General features: G+C 36.0%; 1 protein-coding gene and 1 pseudogene across 3 annotated transcripts in view; both read right to left on the bottom strand.

Annotated features, from left to right (window-relative positions):
* The window catches only part of KLHL4 (kelch like family member 4), a 163,707-nt gene that overhangs the window by 128,021 nt on the left and 8,909 nt on the right, over positions 1-26,777 (bottom strand). The window lies entirely within an intron of this gene.
* On the bottom strand, positions 11,701-13,000 carry LOC112828968 (hsc70-interacting protein-like; annotated as a pseudogene).

Here is a 26,777-nt window from a genome sequence, read left to right as displayed (position 1 = left end):
TTTATTTTTATTTGTCTCTGTGTAATTTTTTTTAAATTTCTTCTCTGATCATTTTGTTGATGCATTGGTTGTTAAGTATTGTGTTTTTTAGCCTCCATGTGTCTGTGTTTTTTACAGTTTTTTTCCCTTGTGATTGAATTTTAGTTTCATACTTTTGTGGTCATAAAAGATTGATTTCAGTGTTTTGAAATTTATTGAGGCTTGTTAGGTGGCCTAACGTGTGATCTGTTCTGGAGAATGTTCCATGTGTACCTGAAAAGAATGTGTAGTCTTTTGTTTTTGGATGGAATGTTCTGTATATATCTGTTAAGTTCATCTGGTCTAATGTGTTGTTCAATGACACTGTTTCCTGATTGATTTTCTGCCTGGAGGTTCTATTCATTGACATTAGTTGGATGTTAATGTCCCCTACTATTCCTGTATTACTATCAATTCCTCATTTTATGTCTGTTAATATTTGATTTATGAATTTAGGCACTCCAATGTTGAGTGCATAGATATTAATAATTGTTATATCCTCCTTTTATCATTAGGTAATGTCCTTCTTTGTGTCTTGTTAGAGTGTTTGTTTTAAAGTCTATTTTGTCTGATATAAGTATTGTTACCTTCACTTTTTACATTATTATTTATTTATTTATTTATTTATTATTTACTTCTACATGCATTCTTTAGGTCTGAAATGAGTTTCTTATAGACAACATATAGATGGGTCTTTTTTTTTTAATACATTCTGTCACTGTATGTGTTTTGATTGCAGCATTTAGACCATTAACATTTAAAGCAATTATTGATATCTATGTACTTATCACCATTTTGTTAATTATTTTGTGGTTGTTTTTGTAGTTTTTAACTGTTCCTTTCATATTCTCTTGCTCTAGACTTTCTGTAGTCTTACGCTTTATTTTCTTTCTTTTTTTGGTGTATTTATTATAGGTTTTTGGTTTGTGGTTGACCTAAGGTTCATACATAGGACCCTAATTATATAAAAGTCTATTTTACATTGGTGGTAACTTAAGTTTGAAAATATGCTAAAATTCAGTAAAACTATTTGCTGGATTTCCACATCATAAACTTTAGGACTGTTGCTTTTGGATGAGATAACATAATGTAGAGACAGCATTAAAAAAAAACAGTGAATAGAAAATTGGTATGTACATTAAACTGATGGTTCTCAAATGTCAAATAGCTCTGTTCAGTGGAAATATTACATCAGTATCACTTGGTGAACTTTTTAAACAATATAGACACCTGAGCCACAATCCCAGAAATTCTGCTTCAGTAGGCCTAGTGTAAAGCCCAGGAATCTTTTTAAAAATTGTCCTTAGGTGATTCTGATACACTATATTGTTTCAAGTATCACTGGTCTCAATTGAACTTGTAAAGTTCTGGATGATAATTAATTCATGATTGAATTCTATGATAAAGTACAATTCAACAATATTTATTGAGCACCTTTTATATACTAAGCACTGGGATACATAGGCAAACAAGAGAGGTGGAATTTCAGCTCTCAAAGAGCTTGTATTCTAGAATGAGTGGGGGTTAGACATACAAATAAACAAATAAATAAACAAGAAAATTTCAATAGTGACTAGTTTTATGAAAAAAAATGGAACAAGGTGACAAAGGATAGAAAATGAATGGACAGATGGGAATTTCTTAGTTGATGAAGGGATCATAAGGACCTGAAGTACTAGTAACATAGCTATTGATTAAATATAAAGACCAAGTATTGAGTTTAATTTCTGTAGTGAAGACTGAGAGACTGACTTCATTTTTGTTGTGTGAAAACAATATAATCTGTATAGAAATAGATTGGAGAAATGCCTGTAGGTATTGTAAAAAATTGGACTCAAGAAAGAATCTTCAATATACCTGATAATTTTAATACATACTTGGCTAAGAGCCCAGAGTATTAAGCCATAAATATACTTTTGGCTTAAAAATTGTAAAGGAAAGTCCTTAAAGAATCCGAATATATCTTCATATTCATGTATATAACATAGTAAGCTAACAGCCTCAAGGGATTGAATGATTTGAGCAATTACATGGAGGTCATTTAATATTGTCTATTTAAGTACTGAAAAATGATTCTATGCAATAACATCATTAAAATATAGTTAATGTAAACTGTTCTTTGTGACAACAGATAGAGAACAGATTAATCTGATTCTTCAAGCCGAATTCACACACACACACACACACACACACACACACACACACACATGCATGTACACACACACACACAAACACCCTTATTATAAGTATGGTTAATGTTTAATTTCCCAATTGTAACAAATGTATGTTTATCCAGTTCAGCAAATGCAACTGAATTTTTTAAAATATATTAAAACAAATCCTTATTAAAATATAATTTTGATTATTCCAAATAATAACCTAAGCCAAAATGATTCTAGAAGTATTATTTTATTCTATAGGCTTTTAAGAACTACTAATGTCCATGTGTACTGAAAGTATATAATTGGTCCATGAATAATTCTAGGTTATAGAATCCAAGGCTAACAAGAGTTCATATCATGCTTTAAAAAATCAAATGCTGTTTTTAATCATTTCCATATAAAATAAAACAGTGAAGACTAAACTAATATTTGAAACAGGAGAATTGGCTTTCCATTAGATGTTCAAACTTTAAAAAGCCCTACTAAATTAGTTGACCACAATCACCTTATGGATCAGTAGAGTGTACTCTGGTTGACAAAATATGCTAATACAGTCTGGATACTTTACCAGAAGTTTCCTGATACAGTTATGGGGACAGGTATGGGTGATAACAGCCCTTTTGGACCTCTATATTGGCCAGAATGGTTTTCAGTTTTAAGAGTAATTATAGTTACTATCCTCTAAGTGAATGATATTGAAATTAGATTATATCCATAAGAGAATATCTAAGAGTCATGAGTCTGGCAAAACAGGTGATATGAGGAAGAGTTGTAGAATGTAAGGCACATATGATATGTTATATAATTTCAAAGAAGAGGTCATTGTGGGCTGGAGTGGTCAGGAAAAGCTTTAGGTAAAAGATAAAATCTAACCTTGGATTAAGAATAAAATTTAAAAAAGTAGTGTACTGGGGAGAGGTAAATATATAGAATCAGCAAATATTGGATTTCATGTCTATTAAACTGAATTTGAAGGGCTGAAAAGCAAATACAATAGCTGAGTCAGCATAAGTTACTGAAAACATTTGTTCTAGTCAATTCTGATATGAAAAAATTTCATCTTGGACAAGGATCATGGGTTAAATGGAGTATTAAAATGTTGGTATGAAAATTTTGGAAACAATGTCTGAACATAGAAACATTCATTAATAAAGCTGAAAGGAAATCTATGTGGTAATGATAAACATGAGAGTCTACCCTTTATGTGAGACTTCTACAATTCTATGATATTGCTAACTGGAATCTTTTGTTTTCATAGACACAGTGACAACTGGAAGCTAACCTTATGATGACATTGATGATCACCCTCACATTTTACCCATTATGGCAAAAAGGAGAGATTATGTGATGTTTTTTTGCTGCAGTTTTAGAGATTTGAAATAAGAAGTGAAAACAAATAAAATGCTTTATGTGTACTTGTATTTTAAATCAATAAATAATAAAGGAAAAAGGAAAAAATACCTATGGATACAAGGTAAGAGAGCCTTAAAATGAACCATCTTATGATGAATGTAGCCTCATTTACTTTAAAGAAAATATTATAATATTTTAAATAAACTATAATTGATTATGATAATTCTATTCCATTATAAAATTTTCTTAGATACTTTTCTAAAGTAACCTAAAACTAGTTTTTGTGGCATGGTTTTCATCTGTATTGAAATCATGAGTTGCAATAGTTTTATAGAGACCTTTACTACTTAAAGCAAAATAATTGAACAGCTGAATGGTGATAACACTGGCTACTTCTTAAGACATAAATATTTTCTATGTGAATTTGCTAAGAAATATATATATATATTCTAATAAATATATATTTCAGCAAAGTAGCAAAATAACAAATCTAGTTCAAGAGAAAACAATGATAACAGGCCTTTATATATTGTACTGATTGGACCCCCATGAGAAATCAAAAGCTTTTTAAATGTCATCTTTTTAATTATGGAACTTAACACTTTTGAAATACTTCTATAAAGTTACACACAAGGGACTTTCAGCAATAAATAAGATATACTGCATTAGATTATAATAGGTAGATGCATCCTAAAACATACAGGATATACTAAAACATTAAGTATATTTAGCATTCCTTTTTTCAGCTTTATTGAGTTATAACTGACAAAATTGTAAAATATTTGAAGTGCACATCATGATGATTTGATATATGTATACATTATGAAAGGAATACCTCCATCTAATTCACACATCTTTCACTTCACATATGTATTAATTAATTAATTATTTTTTGATGATGGCATTTAAGTTCTATATTCTTAGCAAATTTCAACTATATAATATGGTGTTATCAACCATAGTTACTGTGTTAAATTAGATCCTTATACCCTATTCATCTTAAAGCTGAACATTTGTACCCTTGTACCAACCTTTTCCAAATTCCCCCATGGACCAGTCTCTGTCGAACACTTTTCTACTCTCTGTCTCTACTCCTTTTTTTTTGAAATACTGTACTCAACATCTCTAGCTATTTTCAGATAAGGGAATCATGTCTTGCTTCTTGTTATGACTGCCTTCCTCCTTATAGCTTATATTTCTATATTTTCCTTTTTTGCACCTTTTTTCCAACTATATTGAGATATAATTGACATACAACATTGTGTAACTTTTCATTTATTTATTTATTCTTCAAAAGATTTTATCTATTTATTTTAGAGATACAGAGAGGGAAGTGCAGAGGGAGAGGGAGAGAATCTCAAGCAGACTCTGGCTGAGTGAAGAGCCTGATGGGGGCTTGATGCCACAACCCTGAGACCATGAGCTGAGCTAAATCTGTTTGTCGCTTAACCAACAGAGCCACTCAGGCACCCCTAACATCCTGTGACTTTAAGGTGTTTAATATGATGATTAATACACTTATATACTTCAAAATGATTACTATAATAGGGTTAGTTAACAACTTCATTACCTCATATAACTATCATTTATTTTTTTCTCTGATGAGAACATTTAAGATCTACTCTGTTAGCAACTTTAAAGTATATAATAATTGTTAATTATAGTCACCAGAACTTACTCATCTTAGAACTGGAAATTTGCACATTTTGACCAACATCTCCCCGTTTTCCCTACCTCCCAATCTCTGGCAAAAAGCAATGTATTCATCTACTGTCATTTTCTATGACTTTGTTTTTTTTAGACTTTTAGATTCCACATTTAAGTGAGATCATACAGTATTTGTGTTCCTCTGTCTTACTTATTTCACTTAACATAATGGACTTAAGGTTCATCAATGTCACAAATGGTAGTTTTACTACTTTTCTATGGCTGAATAATATTCCATTGTGTGTGTATGTGTGTATACACACATAAATGTTTAGACAGTGTATAAAACTATATGTGTATATATGTGCAAACATTTTTGCATTTTCTTTATCTACGTATCTGGTGACAAACACTTAGCTTATTTCCATGCCTTGAATATTGTGACTAATACTACAGTGAACATAAGAGTACAGATATCACTTCAAGATACTGATTTTATTTTTTAAAGATAGATACCCAAAAATGGGATTGCTAGATCATATAGTTCTATTTTTAATTTTTTGAGGCAGCTCCAAACTGATTTCCATAACATCTGCATGATTTTACATTCCCACTAACAATGCACAAGGGTTGCCCTTTCTCAACATTCTCACCAACACTTGACATCTCTTCTGATTCATCACTTACGTACAACACCTAGTGCTCATCACGAGTGCCTCCTTAATACCCATAACCTATTTAACACATTCCCCTGGGCCCATCTCCCCTCCAGTAACATACAGCTTGTTCGCTAGAGTTAAGAGTTTGTTTCCTGATTTGCCACTCTTTTTTCCCCACTATGTTATTCTGTTTTGTTTCTTCAATTTCACATATATGTGAAATCATATGGTATTTGTCTTCCTCTGACTTATTTCACTTAGTGTAATACTTTCTAGCTCCATTCACCTTATTGCAAATGACAAGATTTCATATTTTTGGCTAATATTCCATTATATATATCAATTAAATTAATTAACATCCATTATATATATGACACTTCTTTATCCATTCTTCAGTCAATGGATGTTTGGGCTCTTTCCATAATTTGGCAATTGTTGATAATGATGCTATAATCATCAGGGTGCATGTGTCATTTTGAATCAGTATTTTTGTATCTTTAGGGTAAATACCTAGTAGTGCAATTGCTGGATCATAGGGTAGTTCTATTTTTAACTTTTTGAGGAACCTCCATACTGTTTTCCAGAGTGTCTACACCAGTTCACATTCCCAACAATAGTGTAAGAGGGTTCCCCTTTCTCTTCATCCTCACCAACACCTGTTGTTTCCTATGTTGTTAATTTTAGCCATTCTGACAGGTGTGAGGTGATATCTCCTTGTAGTTTTCATTTCTATTTCCATAATTATGACTGATGTTGAGCATCTTCTTATGTATTTGTTACCAATCTGTATGTCTTCTTCAGAAAAATATCTATTCATGTCTTCTGCCCATTTCTTAACTGGATTATTTGTTTTTGGGGTGTTCAGTTTGATAAGTTCTTTATAGATTTTGGATACTAATCCTTTATCAGTTTTCATTTGCAAATATCTTCCCCAATTATGAAGGTTGCCTTTTAGTTTTGTTGATTGTTTCCTTTGCTGTGCAGAAGATTTTATCTTGATGAAGTCCCAAAAGTTCATTTTTGCTTTTGTTTCCCTTGCCTCAGAAGACATAACTAGAAAGAAGTTGCTATAGCCGATGTCAAGGAGGTTGCTCCCTGTGTCCTCGTCTAGAATTTTCATGGATTTCTGTCTCAAATTTGGGTCTTTCATCCATTTTGAATTATTTTTTCTCTATGGTGCAAAATATTTGTCCAGTTTTATTCTTTTGCATATCGCTGTCCAGTTTTCCCAACACCATTTCTTGAAGAGACTGTCTTTTTCCATTGGGTATTCTTTCCTGCTTTGTCAGAGATTAGTTGACCACATGGTTGTGGGTCCATTTCTGGGGTTTTCTATTCTGTTCCATTGACTATATGTCTGTTTTTGTTCCAGTACCATACTGTCTTGTTCACTAAAGCTTTGTAATATAACTTTAAGTCCAGAATTGTGATGTCTCCAGTTTTGTTTTTCTTTTTCAGGGTCACTTTGGCTACTTGGGGTTTTTTGTGGTTCCATACAAATTTTAGGAGTGTTTGTTCTAACTCTGTGAAAAATGCTGTGGTACTTTGATACAGATTGGATTAAATGTGTAGATTGCTTTGGGTAGTATAGACATTTTAACAATAGTTTTTCTTCCAATCTATAAGCATGGAATGTTTTTCCATTTCTTTGTGTCATCCTCAGTTTCTTCCATCAGTGTTTTATAGTTTTCAAAGTATAAATCTTTTACCTTTGTTTAGGTTTATTCTTTTTTTTTTAGATTTTATTTATTTATTTGACAGAGAGAGACAGCAAGAGAGGGAACACAAGTAGGGGGAGTGGAAAAGGAGAAGCAGGCTTTCTGTGGAATAGGGAGCCTGATACAGGGCTTGATCCCAGGACCCTGGGATTATGACCTGAGCCGAAGGCAGAGGCTTAATGACTGATCAGCCCAGGCACCCCTTGGTTAGGTTTATTCTTAGGTATCTTATTATTTTTGGTGCAATTGTAAATGGGATTGAGTCTTTGATTTCTCTTTCTGTTGCTTCATTATTGGTGTTTAGAAATGCAACCAATTTCTATAGGTTGATTTTGTATCCTGAAATTTTACTGCATTTGTGTATCAGTTCTAGCAATTTTTTGGTGGGGTCTTTTGGGTTTTCTACATAGAGAATCATGTCATATGGGAAGAGTGAGGGTTTGACTTCTTTGCTGATTTGGATGCGTTTAATTTCTTTTTGTTGTCTAACTGCTGAAGCTAGGACTTTCACTACTATGTTGAACAATGGTGGTGAGACCAGACAGCCCTGTCATGTTCCTGACCTTAGGGGGAAAACTCAGTTTTTCCTCATTGAGTATGTAGTTAACTGTGGGTTTTCTTTTTTTTTTTTTAAGATTTTATTTATTCACTTAAGACACAGAGATACAGAGACAGAGACAGAGAGAGAGAGAGAGAGAGAGAGCATGAGCAGGAAGAGAGGAAGAGGGAGAAGCAGGCTCCCTGCTGAGCCAGGAGCCTGATGTGGGGCTTAATCCCACAACCTTGCGATCCTGAGCTGAAGGCAGACGCTTAACCATCTGAGCCACCCAGGCGTCCCAACTGTGGGTATTTCATACATGGCCTTTATTATGTTGAGATATGTTCCCTCTATCCCTACTCTGTTGAGGGTTTTTATTAAGAATGGATGTTGTACCTTGTCAAATGATTCTTCTGCATCTACTGAAAATATTATATGGTTCTAATACATTTTTTTTATTAATGTGGTGTATCTCATTGAGTGATTTGCAAATATTGAATCACCCTTGCAGTGCAGGAATAAATCCCACCTGATCGTGATGAATGATTCTTTTAATGTACTGTTGGATTTGGTTTGCTAGTATTTTGTTGAGAAATTTTGCATCCACATTCATCAGGGATATTTTACTGTAGCTTACCTTTTCAGTGGAGTCTTTGTCTGGTTTTTGTATCAGGGTAATGCTTACCTCATAGAATGAATTTGGAAGTTTTCCTGCCATTTCTATTTTTTTAATAGTTTGAGAATAATAGGTATTATCTCTTTAAATGTTTGGTAGAATTTCCCTAGGAAACCATCTGGCCCTGTACTTTTGTTCTTTGGGAGATTTTTGATTACTGATTCAATTTCTTTGCTCGTTATCAGTCTGTTCAAGTTTCCTATTTCTTCCAGTTTCTGTTTTGGTAGTTCATATGTTTTTAGGAATTGATCCTTTTCTTCCAGGTTTCCAATTTTGTGGCATATAATTTTTCATAATACTCTTTATAATTGTATTATTGTGGTATTGGTTTTTAATACTCCTTTCTCATTTGTAATTTTATTTGTTTGTGTCTTTCCTCTTTTCTTCTTGATAAGTGTGGCTAGGTGTTTATCAATTATATTATTATTTTTTAATGTAACAGCTGCTGGTTTCATTGACCTGTTATTTTTAGTTGCTATATTTATTTCTGCTCTAACATTTATTATTTTCTTCTTTTGCTGGCTTTAAGCTTTACTTATTGTTCTTTTACTTGCTCCTTTAGGTGTAAGGTTAGGTTATTTGAGATTGTTCTTGCTTCTTAAGTTAGACCTCTATTACTAATACTTTACCTTTATGAACACTTTGGCTGCATCCTAAAGGTTTTGGAACTTCATGTTTTAATTTTCAAATTTTTTTTATTTCTTTGGTTTCCTGGGTGACCCATTCATTGTTTAGTAGCATGGTGTTTATCCTCCATGTATTTATAGTCTTTCCAATTTTTTTTCTTGTGGTTGACTTCAAGTTTCATAGCATTGTGGTAAGAAAATATGCATAGGATGATGTCAATCTTTTGGTACTTCTTGAGTCCTGATTTGTGACCTCATATGTGATTTATTCTGGAGAATGTCCCATGTGCACTTGAAAAGAATGTGTATTCTGCTGCCTTAAGATGAAATGTTCTGAATATATCCATCCATGGTGTCATTCAAAGCCATTGTTTCCTTGCTGTTTTCTGCTAGATGATCAGTTCATTGATGTAAGTGGGGTGTTAAATTCCCTTACTCTTATTGTATTATTATCAATGAGGTTCTTTATGTTCCTTATTAATTGCTTTACATATTTGGTTGCTCCCAAGTTGGGGGCATAAATATTTACAATTGTTAGATCTTCTTGTTTTTCCCCTTTATTATGATATGGTTCCCTTCTTTATATCTTGTTACAGTCTTTGCTTTGAAATCTAGTTTATCAGAAGTAAGTATTGCTATCCAGGCTTTCTTTTGACTTCCATTTGCATGATGAATGGTTCTTTGCTCCTTCACTTTCAATCTGCAGGTGACTTAGGTCTAAAATGCATCTCTTACAGGCAGCATATAGATGGGTCTTATTTTTTAAACCAATCTGACAGCGTATGTCTTTTGATTGGAATGTTTAGTCCATTTACATTTAAAGTACTTATTCATGGATATGTATTTATTGCCATTTTTTTAACTTGTTTTGTCACTGTTTCTGGAGATTTTCTCTGTTCCTTTATAGTCTTTGTCACTTTTGTTTTTTCCCACTGAAAGCATCCCCTTTGATATTTCTTGCTGTTCACTCATGAACTCCTTTAGTTTTTGTTTGGGAAAAGCTGTCTCTCTTTCCATTCTGAATGATAGCCTTGCTGGATAGAGTATTATTGGCTGCATAGTTTTCTCAATAAGCACTTTGAATATATCATGCGACTCCTTTCTTGCTTGCCAAATTTCTGTGGCAATATCTGTTGCTAGACTTATGGGTCTTCCTGTAAGTTAGGGGCTTCTTTTACCTTGTTGCTCTTAAGATTTTTACTTTATCAGTATTTTGTGTAATTTTATCTACAATACGTCTCCATGTTGGCCTGCTTCTGTTGATTTTAATGGGAGTTCTCTGTGCCTCCTGATTTTGGATGTCTGGTTCCTTCCCCAGATTAGGGAAGTTTTCAGCTATAATTCCCTCAAATACATCTTCTTCCCCCTTTTCTGTCTCTTCTTCTGGGACTCCTATGAGACAAATGTTATTATGTTTGATGGGGTCACTGATTTCCCTAAGTCTATTCTCATGATCCATCATTCTTCTCTCTTTTGTTCAGCTTCATTATTTTCCATTAGTCTATCTTCTATATCACTCTGCTTCTTCTTCTGCTTATTCTTATATCTGCTTATTCCTCTGCTTTTTCCATCTTTATGGTCATTACATCGAGTCTTTTTTAATCTAAATTATTGCATTTTTCATTTCTGACTGATTGTTTTTTAACTCTTTACCACTTTGGTAAGGGTCTCTCTAATGTCTTCCATGTTTTCCTCAAGCCCACTGAGTATCATTATGATTTTGTTTTAAATCCCATCAGGCATATTACTTATATCTGTTTCAATTAGATCTCTGGCTGTGACCTTTTATTGTTCTTTCTTTTGGGATGAATTCTTCCATCTGGCATTTTGTCTAGGTCTCTGTCTTCTTCTGTGTGATAGAAAATCTTGTTATGTTTCCTGCTCCTTTGAGTAATGTCTTTGTGAAGGAGAAGTCATATAGTGTCCAGGGCTGGTGCTTCAGGGAGTGTCTCTGATGTGTGCTGTGTGCACTCTGTTACTATGTTTTTTTTTAATTTAATTTAATTATGTTATGTTAGTCACCATACAATATACTATTAGTTTTTTTTTAATATTTCTAAGATTTTAAAAAATGTTTAAAGTTTGTAATTCCTAGTAAGAAAACATTATCTGAATGACTACCCTAATGGCAAGCCACTATAGAATGTTTCAGTTGCATGTGGGGCAGAGGGGTAGGGATTCTCTTCACAGCAACCCAGCTTTCTTCATGAGAAGGTCAGAGGTACACTGGTTTGTATTATTGTGACATCCATTAGGTGATCGTTGCTTTTCCTTCAGCAAGGGCTTTATTTGTCATAAGGGCATTATGCTTCACCTCCAAATTTACTGATGAGATTCATAACCTTTGGATTGCTCTGATATTTTGACATATTCACTGGGTTCTGGGCCACATCCTGGAAGGCCACCATAACTTCTGGATCCTGCATGGCTGCAAGAACCTCTGGATCCCTAAGAATTTCATTGAGCCCAGGCATTCCTGCCATTCCAGGCATTCCTCCAGGAAAATTACCAGGCATTCCCCCAGGAAAGCCACCTGGGAAAGAGCCATACTGAACTCCTGATTGTCGTCTGGCTTCTTCCTCCCTTTGGGCTCTCTCATGTTCTTCCCAAGCCTTCTTAACACTTTTTATTCTTTCTTTGATCTCTCACTCTTCATATTTTTGCTCATACTTTCTCCAATGTTCAGCAATTTTCTGGGCCCTTGGTTAAACTTCTTTCAGCATTGCATTAGCATCTTCATCACAATCCAGTTTACAAGCAAGGGCAAGATCATGTGCTGCTTCTTCCCAATGGCCTAGAAATCTGTGTGCTTTCCCTCACCACTTATAAGACTGAGCTGAATCAGGATTTATTTCAATAGCTCTGTCACAGTCTCGAATGGCAGCATTTGGCTTCTGTAATTTTTTTTTTATTTTTAAAGATTTTATTTATTTATTTGACAGACAGAGAGAGAGACACAGCGAGAGAGGGAACACAAGCGGGGAGGGTGGGAGAGGGAGAAGCAGGCTTCCCGCAGAGCAGGGAGCCCGATGTGGGGCTCAATCCCAGGACCCTGGGATCATGACCTGAGCCAAAGGCAGACGCTTAACGACTGAGCCACCCAGGCGCCCGAGGCTTCTGTAATTTGATGAAGACACTGGATCTCTTGGCATACAGAATGGCCAAGCAAGGATTCAGTATGATGGCATCTGTGAACAAGTCAATGGCTTTCTGTATTTCACCATCATTTAGGGCATCAATGGCAACCACTTATTTATCATTTGCTTGATCCATCATTTCCTCAGTTATCTCTACATTTTCATCTCCCATTTCTTGAGGGGCATCAGTATCTGGTTCAATCACACCTTCATTGTCAATTTCTAGATCACTTTCCTCACTTGATGGTTCGTCTGTTTTTATGTTTTCTTTGGCCTTCTTACTATCTGTTTTTTCTTCCTTGATATTATCTTCTGATTTAGTTTTATGAGTGGCAGGTGGTATTTTATCCCCCATGCTCTCCACCCACTCCCACAGGAAGCGCATTTCCTCGGTGTGCAGAACGCTTGGATCCTGCTTATACATTTTCACGAAGGCCCGACACTTGCTCACTTTGCAGGGGTCCATGGTCCAGAGGCGTTGGCAGGCGGCAGGTGGAAAGTGGCAGGCGCTGCTGAGGTTGCAGTCGATTCTAGGCATGGGCAGTAGCTCAGCGTGATCGTGTGGAGGGGCAATACACCATTAGTTTTTGATGTAGTGATTCACGATTCATTGTTTTCGCATGAAACCCACTGCTGTTGCTGTTTTGACTGCTCTATCCCTCAAGTCAGTTGTCTCCAAGGCTCTCTTTGCCTGCAGTTGGCAGTGTTTGGAACTTGACCAGAGTCTGGCAAGTTTTAACTAGGTGTGTTCTGGTTTGCTTCTTAAGTGAGACCTGCTACTACTTCCACTAAAACTGAAGTCTTTTGGAACTCTATGTTTAGTAGATGTGGTGCTTGCAGGAGTTTGTGGTGATATTCTGGGGTAGAGGCCTGCTGCACTGGTTTTCATGCCCACTTGCCTGAGAAAAACAGTACCCGCATAGTGAAAAGGGGTGAGACTTAGTGTAACCAGTTTAGGCACTAACTGGAGCACTACTAACCACTGTGCTCCAGTGGTGGAGCACAGCCAGTGGTGGAGTGGTGCTGTTTCCTGAAGTTGGTTTATGCTGAGGGGCAGGTGAGGAAATGGTACCACTCAGCTCCTATATCTTTGGGGAGAGATATCTGTGCTTGCTGCTCTCAGGGAAGCACTCCCAGAAGAGTGAATAATTTCCCCTCATGCATCCCTGGCATTTTTCATATTGCTGTTGTCATATTGTTTGTCTCTGGGTTGCTTGCCTGCCTGGATAAGTGCAATGCACTTTGTCCTCTGTCCCAGCTAAGTCTGCTAACTTTTAAACTTCCAAACTTTAGGGACATGTTGTGGTGGGGGCCTGCACTTGTCTATGTGTGTGGGGTGGTTCTTACTGTGCTTGGAAAGATGCCGCTTTAACTGAGAAGGGCAGTAGTGCCAGAGCATAATGGTGTGGGATTTGGAGCAAAGCAGGCTAAAGAGCCAGTGTCCAGTTTAGGTGCCCTCAACAGGTGTCTCTGTGCCTATGCTGGAGGTGGAGGAGTGAAATGGCATCTGTTGGCTCTTTTGTCTCCAGAGGTATTTCTGTGAATGTCATCTCTCACAGACATGCTCCAAAAAGAATGAACAGTCTCTCTCTGTGTGCCTTCGGTTGTCCTCAGATCTTGCAGTCTGCCCTGAGGAGGTTGTTTGCCTGCCTTCTCTCCAGGACTAGGACAGTGCCCTCAGATTTCTACCCCAGCCAAGCCTGCTGACCTCTAAAACTCTAGTCTTTGAGCCCCACTGGTTGCAAAACTCATGAAAATCAGCCCCTCTCATTTTCCCAGTCAATGGCTTTGGAGAAGTGTTCTCCTTGTGCATATCCCTGTGCTCTCCACTCTCTCTTGGCCCTCTCTACAGCTAGGGCTCCCTCCCCTCTGCAGCACCGGTGATCTATTTCTCCCCCAAACCACATCTCTGCATTCCTTATTTTCCATAGTGTGGCTTCTTCTTTACCTCTAGTTGTGCAGTTTTTTCTGTCAGTCCTCAGTTGATTTCTTTGGTATTAAGAATGATTTGATAGTTATTTAGTTATGTTCTAAGGATGAGACAAGCCCAAGATCCTCCTACCATGCTGCTATCTTAGCTCTCCCTATGAGTTCTTCATATATTTTGGGCATTTACCTCTTATCAAATAAATAATTTGCAAATATTTTTCCCATTCCTTAGGTTGTCTTCATTTTGTTGATTTTTTTTTGCTGTTTCCTGTACCTTTTTAAATTTAAATAAAGGTTTCCTTTAAACAAGTGAACACCACATTAGTAGTAGTATTACATGAGTCTTGATCAAGAATCCAACTGAGATTATTTTGATGATGTGACTATAAAAAATTATACTAGAAAAATCCCATGAAAGTGTATGTATCTATGTCTCTGTAAATTGGTTGTCAATGCATGACAACTAAAAACTCCAGTGAGAAACCTATGTACAGTATTTTATTTCAATAGTAGCACCATGTTGAGTGTATCTTAGTGTAGGGTTCTAATTTTTAAAATATGGTGATAATGTCTAGATTTGTTTTTGATAACATTTTATCCTGTTTTTTTGGATATTTCCAAATATACCCCTATCTCAGATTTAAATTAAATTAAATCACTCTCTCATCTGTTAAAGTGGGTTCTTAGAATGGTGCTGTTTGCAAGGTACCATGTTCCAGTAATGTAAGCAGTGGATAGAGTATGATAAATTTAAGAATTCATTTTGGTGAGAATGTGGAGAAAAAGGAACCCTTATCTACTGTTGGTGGGAATATAAATTGATACAGCCACTGTGGATAATGGTACAGAGGTTTCATAAAAAAATTATAAATGAAAATACCATATGATCCAATAATTACACTATTGGTATTTACCCAAAGAAAATGAAACCACTAAATAAAATATCTATCTATCTATCTATCTATCTATCTATCTATCTATCTATCTATCTATCTAGATATGCACCTTATGTTTATTATAGCATTATTTACAATAACCAAATTATGGAAGCAACATAAATGTCAGTTAACAGATTAATAGATAAGGAGATGTGGTATATATCTATGTATATATATCTACATATATGTAATAAAATATTATATATATTTAAAGAAATATTACACAGCCATAAAATAGGATGAGATCTTGATATTTGCAACAACATGGATGGAATTAGAGGGTATTATGGTAAGTAAATAACTCAGAAAAAGGCAAATATCATATGATTTCACTCATATGTAGAATCTACAAAACAAATAAACAGCAGAATCAGACCTATAAATATAGAGAACAAACTGATGGTTGCTGGAAAGAAGGTGGGTGAGGGGATGAGTAAAATGGGTTTAGGGGAGTAGAAGATTCAGGCTTCCAGTTATGGAATAACTAAGACATGGTAATAAAAGGCACAGCATAGGGGCGCCTGGGTGGCTCAGCCATTAAGCATCTGCCTTCGGCTCAGGTCATGATCCCAGGGTCCTGGGATCAAGCCCTGCATCGGTCTCCCTGCTCCGTGGGAAGCCTGCTTCTCCCTCTCACACTCCCTCTGCTTGTGTTCCCTCTCTCACTGTGTCTCTCTCTGTCAAATAAATAAATAAAATCTTTAAAAAAAAAAGGCACAGCATAGGGAATATAGTCAATGGTATTGTAATAGCATTGTATGGTGAGTGATGATAGCTACCCTTCTGGTAAGCATAGCATAATGTGTACAGTTGTCCAATCACTATGTTTTACAGCTAAAATTAATATTGCAATGTGTGTCAGGTATACTCAAATAAAAAATAAAGACAAAAATCCATTTTGATAACAACATTGTTTTATTTGGATTATGGTAAAAATTAACCTAACAACATGTGGAAAAAAGGATCAGAGGCCTGCAAATAAACATGATCTTAGCTAAACCCAGCAGTGGAGAAACCAAGGCTATTTATGGCTTAACAGAGGACAATGACTGCCTTGGAAAAGAGGAAGCAATCTCCAAAAATAAATGTGGAGATTAGTTAGATGAATAAGGGCAGAATATTTGGTCTATGAGTGTTTTTCTAGTACTCAAATTACACTGCCTACATAAGGGGTCACCAGGAGGAGTCTAGAGGCAAGACTGAAGCATTATTTTCACTGGGTTCTAAAAGCAAATGTTGGTGGGCAACAGTCCTTTTAGGTATCCAAACTTTACCTTAACACAAACATTTCCCCAGTATAGAGAAACAGCTTCCTTTTTCTGAAACTACTAGGCACCTAATTATTGTCCAAAAGAATAAACATGTCACACACACACACACACACACACACACACACACCCTCTGCATCAGTAGTTAGCATACTGGAACTAAGGGTACAGTTATTTTTATTACTAAAAGTACAGTTTTGGTAAGTAAGTTTTTCTAATTTAGTTAAAAATACTAACATTATCTATGACTTATTTGATATGATTATAGCACTTGTTACATTTCATTTTGCTTTATAATTATCGGTATACATATTTTATGCTCTCTGCTATAATGTAAGCAACTGGAAAGCAGTTATTTTATACATCATTCTCTCTTTCAAGGTACTTCAGATATACTAGGTTCATAAATATTTATTGAATGTATTAATTATGTAGTAGTTTTAGGGGAATTTTAACTTTTATGAAATTTTTGTTTTCCAGACATGAAAAGATTTTATAGTAATATGCTTTTTTGACTTTCATTTATTGTTTCATATCAGTGTAAAAAGCTTGCAGTCAGAATTACTTTAGCTTCTTTAACAGTAGGGAGAACGTCTTGACATACAAAATTGAATCTAAAAGGAATATAAAATAAAACACTCCAGAAAATGAGTAAGACTCAGCGAGCAGGAAGGTCCAAGCTCAAAGTATCTCAGCTGAGGTCAACATTAAAGCATTTTCAGGTTTTGTTTGTTTGTTTTTTCTGTTTGTTTTTGTTTTTGTTTTTGTAGAAAGCATTCCCTTCGTGTCTCACTAAGTGCTTCTAGAACAAGTGTTAACAAAATATGGCCTGTGGGCCAAATCCAGCAGCCATCTCTTTTGTATAGTTAGTAAGCTAAAAAGGGATTTTACATTTTTTAAATAATTAACAAGAGCAAAAGGACACAGGAAAATTATGTGCAGTTCCAAATTCAATGTCTATAAATATGGTTTTATTGAAATGCTGTAACACTTATTCATTTACATGTTACCTCTGGCTGTTTTCACACTAAGATCAGTTGAGTAGTTGCAACAGAGACTGGATGGCCTACAAAGCTCAAGATATTTACTGTCACTTTACAGAAAAAGTGTATTAAGTGTATTTACCCTTACTCTAACATATTCATTGTATTCATGTCTCACAGCGTGCTTCTAGAATATCCAACAAAGACTTAAAAGTTTTTATTATCTTATATGTTATATTTTGTTAGTTTGATTTTACCACAACCCAATTAGCACAATGATGCATTAAAACAAATCATTGAATTTCTCGCATTTCATCCATTGTTCAGATTACTAGAAAATGTTACCTGCTAAACTTTACCACTGCAGTGGATACCACTAGATATCCACTTCAGCAAATGTGGGAAAGATGTTTGTAATTGACTTGATTGTGAAGATACATGGAAATCTCCTCAAATCAGAAAGGAAATGAAGAAATTGGTAAAATAATGACTTATTATAAAATAAGTAACTGAATGATTGAGCAATGGCTAAATAATAAGGAGGCAGTTTTTATTTTTTATCACGTATAAGAAACTATAGTACGCTTAATAGTCTGCCTAAGATGAATGAGGTATGATGAAAATTTTTCAAAAATGTAAAATGATAATGATAACATTTATTGAACATTTACATGTGAGGCACTGTTCCAATAACTTTATATTTATTGTTTCAATTTGTCTTCTATACAACCATATGAAATAGGTGCAGATAGTTTTCTCATTTTAAAAATGAGAGTAACTGAGACACAAAGAGTTTAAATAATTCAATTGAGGTCATAAACACAAATAAGCAGCAGAACTTGTCTTTGAATTCTGATACTATGACTCTAGAGTATACCCAGTAATGCCTTTTTATGTAGGGTGTGGTAGAAAAATGTCCCAGGACACAAACACACTTTACTTGGGTTGGGTGTGGGGCCAAAAATAGCTTTTGTTTTTCTAGAAAACAATGGGCATTTTAGGTTGGTTAACATGACTTGAAGATAAATTCTATTGTTCATGTCAATTAATTTTTTCTTCCATATATTAGCAATTTCATCAGTGTGTTTTTTCATTCCCATTAATTTTATAAAGCAAATCATATCTAATATTTTGAGCAAATTGAATACAAACTGAGGTAGACTGCAAAAATAATGATTCTTTTGGGATGAACAAACCCTAAATTACAAAGACACACTTTGCTGCCCATAACAATTACCAATTATTCTCTGTTTGCAGCCAGCAGCATAAAGTGGATCAAAAGACAAGAAAAGGTTTTGTATTTGGCAAAAACAGCAAGACAGTATTGTTATGTACAAGTTTAGGGTTGACCTTTCCATGATACCTGCTTAAAATTCATAGTCATTGATTCACAGAACTAATATTGGCAAATTTCCATTGCTGCTTTTCAGTCACAGATCAATCTAAAAATCAACATATTTTTTAATGATGTTATTTTAGATGTTTTTGTAGAGAAGTGTCAAATTATGAAAAATAATAAAAATAAAGTATTTGGTAGTGCTGAAGCCCCCCATCATTGAATATGACAATCAGATACATCAAGAAAAACAAAGATAAATAAATTAATATGAACATGATGTTTTAGCAAAAGACATCAAGCTACTTTCCATATATGCAGGAGACATAAAAGGAACTGAAGACTCTGGGAAAAAATCAGAACAAACATTTTATTTAAAGAAAAATGATGACAAAAATTTGAATTGAGAAAAAAATAGTTTTAGTCTTTCTCACTACCCTCTATTAAATTCAGCAGATACTGGATAATGATGAGAAGGCCTCAGAAGTAGAAGATTCCAGAGAAACCAGCATGAAAACAGTCTAAACTAAAAATGACTCAAGGTTTTAACATCACTAAGAATATATATGTGTATATATATATATAATTATAGTATACATTAATATGCATAAAAATTATATACAGTTTATACTATATATGCAGAATATAATCTGTATTCTAGGTTCCTTTTAAGTTTGCTAATCTCATTAAGGTGCAAGTTCTTTTATCTACTGTGCAGTACTTCTGTTGTAAAACTTTAATGCATATTTTAGCCCTAATTATTCACAAAATATAAAAATAAAATGAAAAATTTTCTGTGGTTTGTTTTGCTTTAGTATTTAAAGGGTTTATACCCTTTAATGAAATCTGAGAAAAGCAAAGATTTTGGCAATAGTATCCAGTAAGAGAAAATTCAAATACAAGTTTAGGTGTAGCTTTGGGATTTGTGAGTTTTGTCTCCATTCTTTTCAAGATTTCTTGCATAAATTCTTATAATTTAAAAAAGAGAGGGGCACCAGGGTGCCTCAGTTGGTTGCCATCTGACTCTTAGTTTCAATTCAGATGATGGTCTCATGGTTGTAGGATCAAGCCCCACATCAGGCTGCACATTCAGTGTGAAGTCTACTTCAGATTCTCTCTCCCTCTGCCACTTCCCCAGCTCATACTCTCCCTCTCAAATAAATAAATAAATAAATAAATAAATAAATAAATAAAACTTTAAAAAATAAAAAGAGAAGGGCAAAAGGGGAGGAGCAAGATGGCGGAGGGGTAGGAGACCTAAATTTTGTCTGGTCCCAGGAATTCAGCTAGATAGGGACCAAACCATTCTGAACTCCTACGAACTCAAAAGGAGATCAAAGAAAAGAATAGCAGCAACTCTCTGAACAGAAAAGCGACAACTTTCTGGAAGGTAGGACATGCGGAAAAGTGAATCTGAAGTGATATTCGGGAAGACAGATGGAGAGGGAGGGAGCCTCTGTCAGCCACTATTGGCAAGTGGTAGAGCAGTGGAGCACAAAATTAGAATTTTAGAAGTTGGCTCTGCTGAGTGATGTCACTCCACTGGCTAAGCAGGGGGTGGAACACTCACTGGGACTGTGTGGTCTCAGGGCCCTCAGGGTCACAGAAATACCGGGTGTGCCTGAGTGTAGCAGAGCTCCCAGGTATCGGAGCAGGGAAGCCGGCTGCAGAGATGGAGCCGAGGAGTGGGCTCTCAGCTTGGGGTTGCCATAAGCCATGATCTGCAGCACACTCAGGCCACTGCTCTGCCGGCAGGGACCCAATAAGCGGCAGATCCAGGGAGACTCCCCTTCCTCCCCTGGGAGGAGCGATGCCAGAGTGCACCACAGGAATCTGCTGGGTTTGGAGACTCCACACGGGGTCATGAGCCAGAGACAGAAACAGTCACAGGCCTGGTGAGCACGGAGTGTGGCCAGAGACCAGGGAGACGGGAGTGATTGACTGCTTTTCTCTGGGGGCTCACTGAGGAGTGGGGCCCCGAGTTCTTAGCTCCTCTGGGGCAGAGTTTGGGAAGCCACCATTTTCACTCTCATCCTCCAAAATTGTACCGAAACCTTGCAGGAAACAATAGCGCCAGAGAGCAAATCCAGGCAGATTATTTAGTCTGGCCTCTGGCAAGGGCAGGGCAATTCCACCTTGGGCAAAGACATTGGGGAACCACTGCAACAGGCCCCGCCCCCAGAAGATCAGCAAGAACAGCCAGCCAAGACTGAGTTTACCAATCAATGAGAATGGCAGAACGCCAGCGCTAGGGGAATACAGCACATAGAATTCATGGCTTTTTCCCCCCTTATTCTTTAGTCTTTCAAACTTAATTTTTTTTAATTTTACTTTTTTTCTTTTACTTTTTATTTTGAATTTTTCTTTTTCCCTTTTTCAACCAATACCTTATCAATTCCATTTTTAAAATCCTTTTTTACTTTTCATTTTTAGAGTCATATTCTATCCCTTCATAGTAGTTAACCTTTTTTTTGGTATATATATAAGTTGTTCTCTCTTTAAAATTTTCAGATACAGTTTCTTCTAACAGACCAAAAGATACCCTAAATCTCTAGTGTATGACTTTGTTCTAGCCTCCTGCCTGATCACATTCTCCCCCCACCATTTTTCTTTAATTTCTCTTCTTTCTTTTTCAACCAACTTCTTATCTTAGTTCATTTTATAAAATCGTTTATAATTTTCATCTTTATAGGCATATGCCATCCCTTCATTGTATTTACCCTTATTTTTGTACATATATAAGCTTTTTTTTTCTATAAAATTTTGGGAAGCAGTTTCTTCTAACAGACCAAAATACGTCTAAAATCTAGTGTGTGGCACTGATCTATTCACCAGCCTGATCACATTTGATAATATTTTTTTTAATCTTTCTTTCCTTTTTTTTTCCTTTTTTCTTTCTTTCTCTTTCTTTTCCCACAGTTTCAGGCCTCTTCTGATTTTTTTTTAAAGATTTTATTTATTTATTTGACAGAGAGAGACACAGCAAGAGCGGAAACACAAGCAGGGGGAGTGGGAGAGGGAGAAGCAGGCTTCCTGCCAAGCAGGGAGTCTGATGCAGGGCCCAATCCCAGGACCCTGAGATCATGACCTGAGCCGAAGGCAAACACTTAATGACTGAGCCACCCAGGTGCCCCAGGCCTCTTCTGATTGGTTTAGTGTATACTTTTCTAGGGCCATTGTTAGCCTTTTTTGTTCTCTTATTCATCTATTCTCCTCTGGACAAAATGAAAAGACAGAAAAATTCATCTCAAAAAAAAAAAAAGAACAAGAAGCAGTACTGACTGCCAGGGACCTAATCAATATGGGCATTAGTAAGATGTCAGAACAAGAGTTCAGAATGATGATTTTAAAGATATTAGCTGGGCTTGAAAAAAGCATGGAGATATTACAGAAACGCTTTCTGGAGAAATAAAATAACTAAAATCTAACCAAGGTGAAACCAAAAAGTCTATTAATGAGCTGCAATAAAAAATGGAGGCTCTAACACCTAGGATAAATGAGGCAGATGAGAAAACTAATGATATAGAAGACCAAATGATGGAAAATAAAAGAGCTGAGAAAAAGAAAGAGAAACAACTACTGGATCACGAGGGCAGAATTCGAGAGATAAGTGATACCATAAGACAAAACCATATTAGAAAAATTGGAAAGCCAGAAGAAGAAGAAAGAAAGAGGGGCAGAAGGTACATTGGAGCAAATTATAGCAGAGAACGTCCGTAATTTGGGGAAGGAAACAGTCATCAAAATCCAGGAGGCACAGAGAATCCCCCTCAAAATCAATAAAAATAAGTCAACACCCCAACACCTAATAGTAAAATTTACGAGTCTCAGAGACAGAGAGAAAATTCTGAAAGCACCTCGGGAGAAGAGATCTGTAACCTACAATGTTAAAAACATTAGACTGGCAACAGACTTATCCACAGAGACCTGGCAGGACAGAACGGACTGGCATGATATCTTCAGAGCACTAAATGAGAAATTATGCAGCCAAGAATACTATATCCAGCTAGACTGTCATTGAAAATAGAAGGAGAAAGAAAAAGTTTCCAGGCCAAACAAAACCTGAAGGAATTTGCAAACATGAAGCCAGCCCTACAAGAAATATTGAAAGGGGTCCTCTAAGCAAAGAGAGAGCCTAAAAGTAACATAGACCAGAAGGGAACACAGACAATATACAGTTGCAGTCACCTTACAGGCAGTACAATGGCACTAAATTCATATCTTTCAATAGTTACCCTGAATATAAATGGGCTAAATGCTCTAATCAAAAGACACAGGGTATCAGATTGGATGAAAAAACAAGACCCATCAATATGCTGTCTGCAAGAGACTCTTTTAGACCCAAAGACACCCCCAGATTGAAAGTGAGGGGTGGAAAACCATTTACCACGCTAATGGACACCAAAAGGAAGCTGGGGTGGCAATCCTTATATCAGACAGATTAGATTTTAGAGACAGCAGCAACTCTATAATAAGAGATGAGGAAGGACACTATGTCCTATGTCCTACTTAAAGGGTCTATCCAACAAGAAGACATAACAATTGTAAATATCTATGCCCCTAACATGGGAGCAGCCAATTATATAAGCCAATTAATAACAAAAGCAAAGAAACATGTCAAAAACAATACAATAATAGTGGGGGACTTTAACACCCCCTTAATGAAATGGACAGGTCATCTAAGCAAAAGATCAACAAGGAAATAAAGACTTAAATGACACATTGGAATAAATGGACTTCAAAGATATATTCAGAACTTTCCATCCCAAAGCAACAGAATACATATTTTTCGCTAGTGCCCATGGAACATACTCCAGAATAGATCTCATCCTAGGCCACAAATCAGGTCTCAACCGGTACCAAAAGATTGGGATCATTCCCTGCATATTTTCAGACCACAGTGCTTTGAAACTAGAACTCAATCACAAGGGGAAAGTCAGAAAGAACTCAAATACATGGAGGCTAAAGACCATCCTACTAAAGAATGAATGGGTCAATCAGGAAATTAAAGAAGAATTAAAATATCCATGGCAACAAATGAAAATGAAAACACAACTGTTCAAAAGCTTTGGGATGCAGCAAAGGCAGTCCTAAGAGGAAAGTATATAGCAATACAAGCCCTTCTCAAGAAACAAGAAAGTCTCAAATACACAACCTAACCCTACACCTAAAGGAGCTGGAGAAAGAAAAGCAAAGCCTAGACCCAGGAGGAAAAGAGAAATAATAAAGATTGGAGCAGAAATCAATGAAATAGAAACCAAAAGAACAGATCAAAGACACTAGGCCCTGGTTCTTTGAAAGAATTAGTAAGATTGATAAACCCCTGGCCAGACATACCAAAAAGAAAAGAGAAAGGACCCCAATAAATAAAATCATGAATGAAAGAGGAGAGATTACAACCAACCCCAAAGAAATACAAACAATTATAAGAATATATTATGAGCAACTATATGTCAGCAAATTAGATAATCTGGAAGAAATGGATGCATTCCTAGAGATGTATAAACTACAAAAAGTGAACCAGGAAGAAATAGAAAACCTGAACAGATCTATAACCACTAAAGAAATTGAAGCAGGAATCAAAAATCTCCCAAGAAACAAAAGCCCAGGTCCAGACGGCTTCCCAGGGGAATTCTACCAAACATTTAAAGAAGAATTAATACCTATTCTTCTGAAACTGTTCCAAAAAATAGGAATGGAAGGAAGACTTCCAAACTCGTTTTATGAGGCCACCATTTCCTTGATCCCCAAGCCAGACAAATATCCCATCAAAAAGAATTATAAACCAATATCCCTGATGAACATGGATGCAAAAATTCTCACCAAAATACTAGCCAATAGGATCCAACAGTACATTAAAAGGATTATTCACCACGACCAGGTGGGATTTATCCCTGGGCTGCAAGGTTGGTTCAACATCCACAAATCAATCAATGTGATGCAATATATTAATAAATGAAGAATAAGAACCATATGATCCCCTCAATAGATGCAGAAAAAGCATTTGACAAAGTACAGTATCCTTTCTTGATCAAAACTCTTCAGAGTATAGGGATAGAGTGTACATACCTCAATATCATAAAAGCCATCTATGAAAAACCCACAGCGAATATCATTCTCAATGGGGAAAAACTGAGAGCTTTCCCCCTAAGGTCAAGAATGCAGCAGGGATGTCCACTATCAGCACTGCTATTCAACATATTATTAGAAGTCCTAGCCACAGCAATCAGACAACAAAAAGAAATAAAAGAATCCAAATTGGCAAAGAAGAAGTCAAACACTTACTCTTTGCAGAGGATATGATACTTTATGTGGAAAACCCAAAAGACTCCACCCCAAAACTGCTAGAACTCATACAGGAATTCAGTAATGTGGCAGGATATAAAATCAATGCACGGAAATCAGTGGCATTCTTATACACCAAAAACAAGACAGAAGAAAGAGAAATTAAGGAGTCAATCCCACTTACAATTGCACCCAAAACCATAAGATACCTAGGGATAAATCTAACGAAAGAGGCAAAGTATCTGTCCTCAGAAAACTATAAAATACTTATGAAAGAAATTGAGGAAGACACAAAGAAATGGAAAAATATTCCATTCTCATGGATTGGAAGAACGAATATTATGAAGATGTCAATGTTACTAGAGCAATCTACACATTTAATGCAATCCCTATCAAAATACCATCCACCTTTTCTCAAAGAAATGGAACAAATAATCCTAAAATTTCTATGGAACCAGAAAAGACCCCAAATTGCCAGAGGAATGTTGAAAAAGAAAAGCAAAGCTGGCAGCATCACAATTCCAGACTTCAAGCTCTATTACAAAGCTGTCATCATCAAGACAGTATGGTACTGGCACAAAAACAGACACATAGAACAATGGAACAGAATAGAGAGCCCAGAAATGGACCCTCGACTCTATGGTCAACTAATCTTCGCCAAAGCAGGAAAGAATGTCCAATGGAAAAAAGACAGTCTCTTCAACAAATGAGGCTGGGAAAATTGGACAGCCACATGCAGAAGAATGAAACTGGACCATTTCCTTACACCACCCACAATAATTGACTCAAAATGGCTGAAAGACCTACATGTGAGACAGGAGTCCATCAAAATCCTAAAGGAGAACAGAGGCAGCAACTTCTTCGACCCCAGCCACAGCAACTCTTCCTAGAAACGTCACCAAAGGCAAGGGAAGCAAGGGCAAAATGAACTATGGGGATTTCATCAAGATAAAAAGCTTTTGCACAGCAAAAGAAACAGTCAACAAAACCAAAAGACAACCGACAGAATGGGAGAAGATATTTGCAAATGATATATCAGATAAAGGGCTAGTATCCAAAATCTATAAAGAACTTATCAAACTCAACACCCAGAGAACAAATGATCCAATCAAGAAATGGGCAGAAGACATGAACAGACATTTTTTCCAAAGAAGACATCCAAACAGCCGACAGACACATGAAAAAGTGCTCAACATCACTCGGCATCAGGGAAATCTAAATCAAAACCTCAATGAGATACCACCTCACACCAGTCAGAATGGCTAAAATTAACATGTCAGGAAATGATAGATGTTGGCAGGGATGCGGAGAAAGGGGAACCTTCCTACATTTTTGGTCGGAATGCAAGCTGGTGCAGCCACACTGGAAAATAGTATGGAGGTTCCTCAAAAAGTTGAAAATAGAGCTGCTCTATGACCCAGCAATTGCACTACCGGGTATTACCACAACGATAGAAATGTAGGGATCTGAAGGATACGTGCACCCCAATGTTTATAGCAGCAAT

Source organism: Callorhinus ursinus, unplaced genomic scaffold (assembly GCF_003265705.2).
Source record: "Callorhinus ursinus isolate GAN/ISIS: 27379988/994484 unplaced genomic scaffold, GSC_fseal_2.0 scaffold40, whole genome shotgun sequence".
NCBI classification, from domain to species: domain Eukaryota; kingdom Metazoa; phylum Chordata; class Mammalia; order Carnivora; family Otariidae; genus Callorhinus; species Callorhinus ursinus.
Note: the sequence above shows the minus strand (reverse complement) of the source record. Positions and strands in the feature narration are given on the sequence as shown.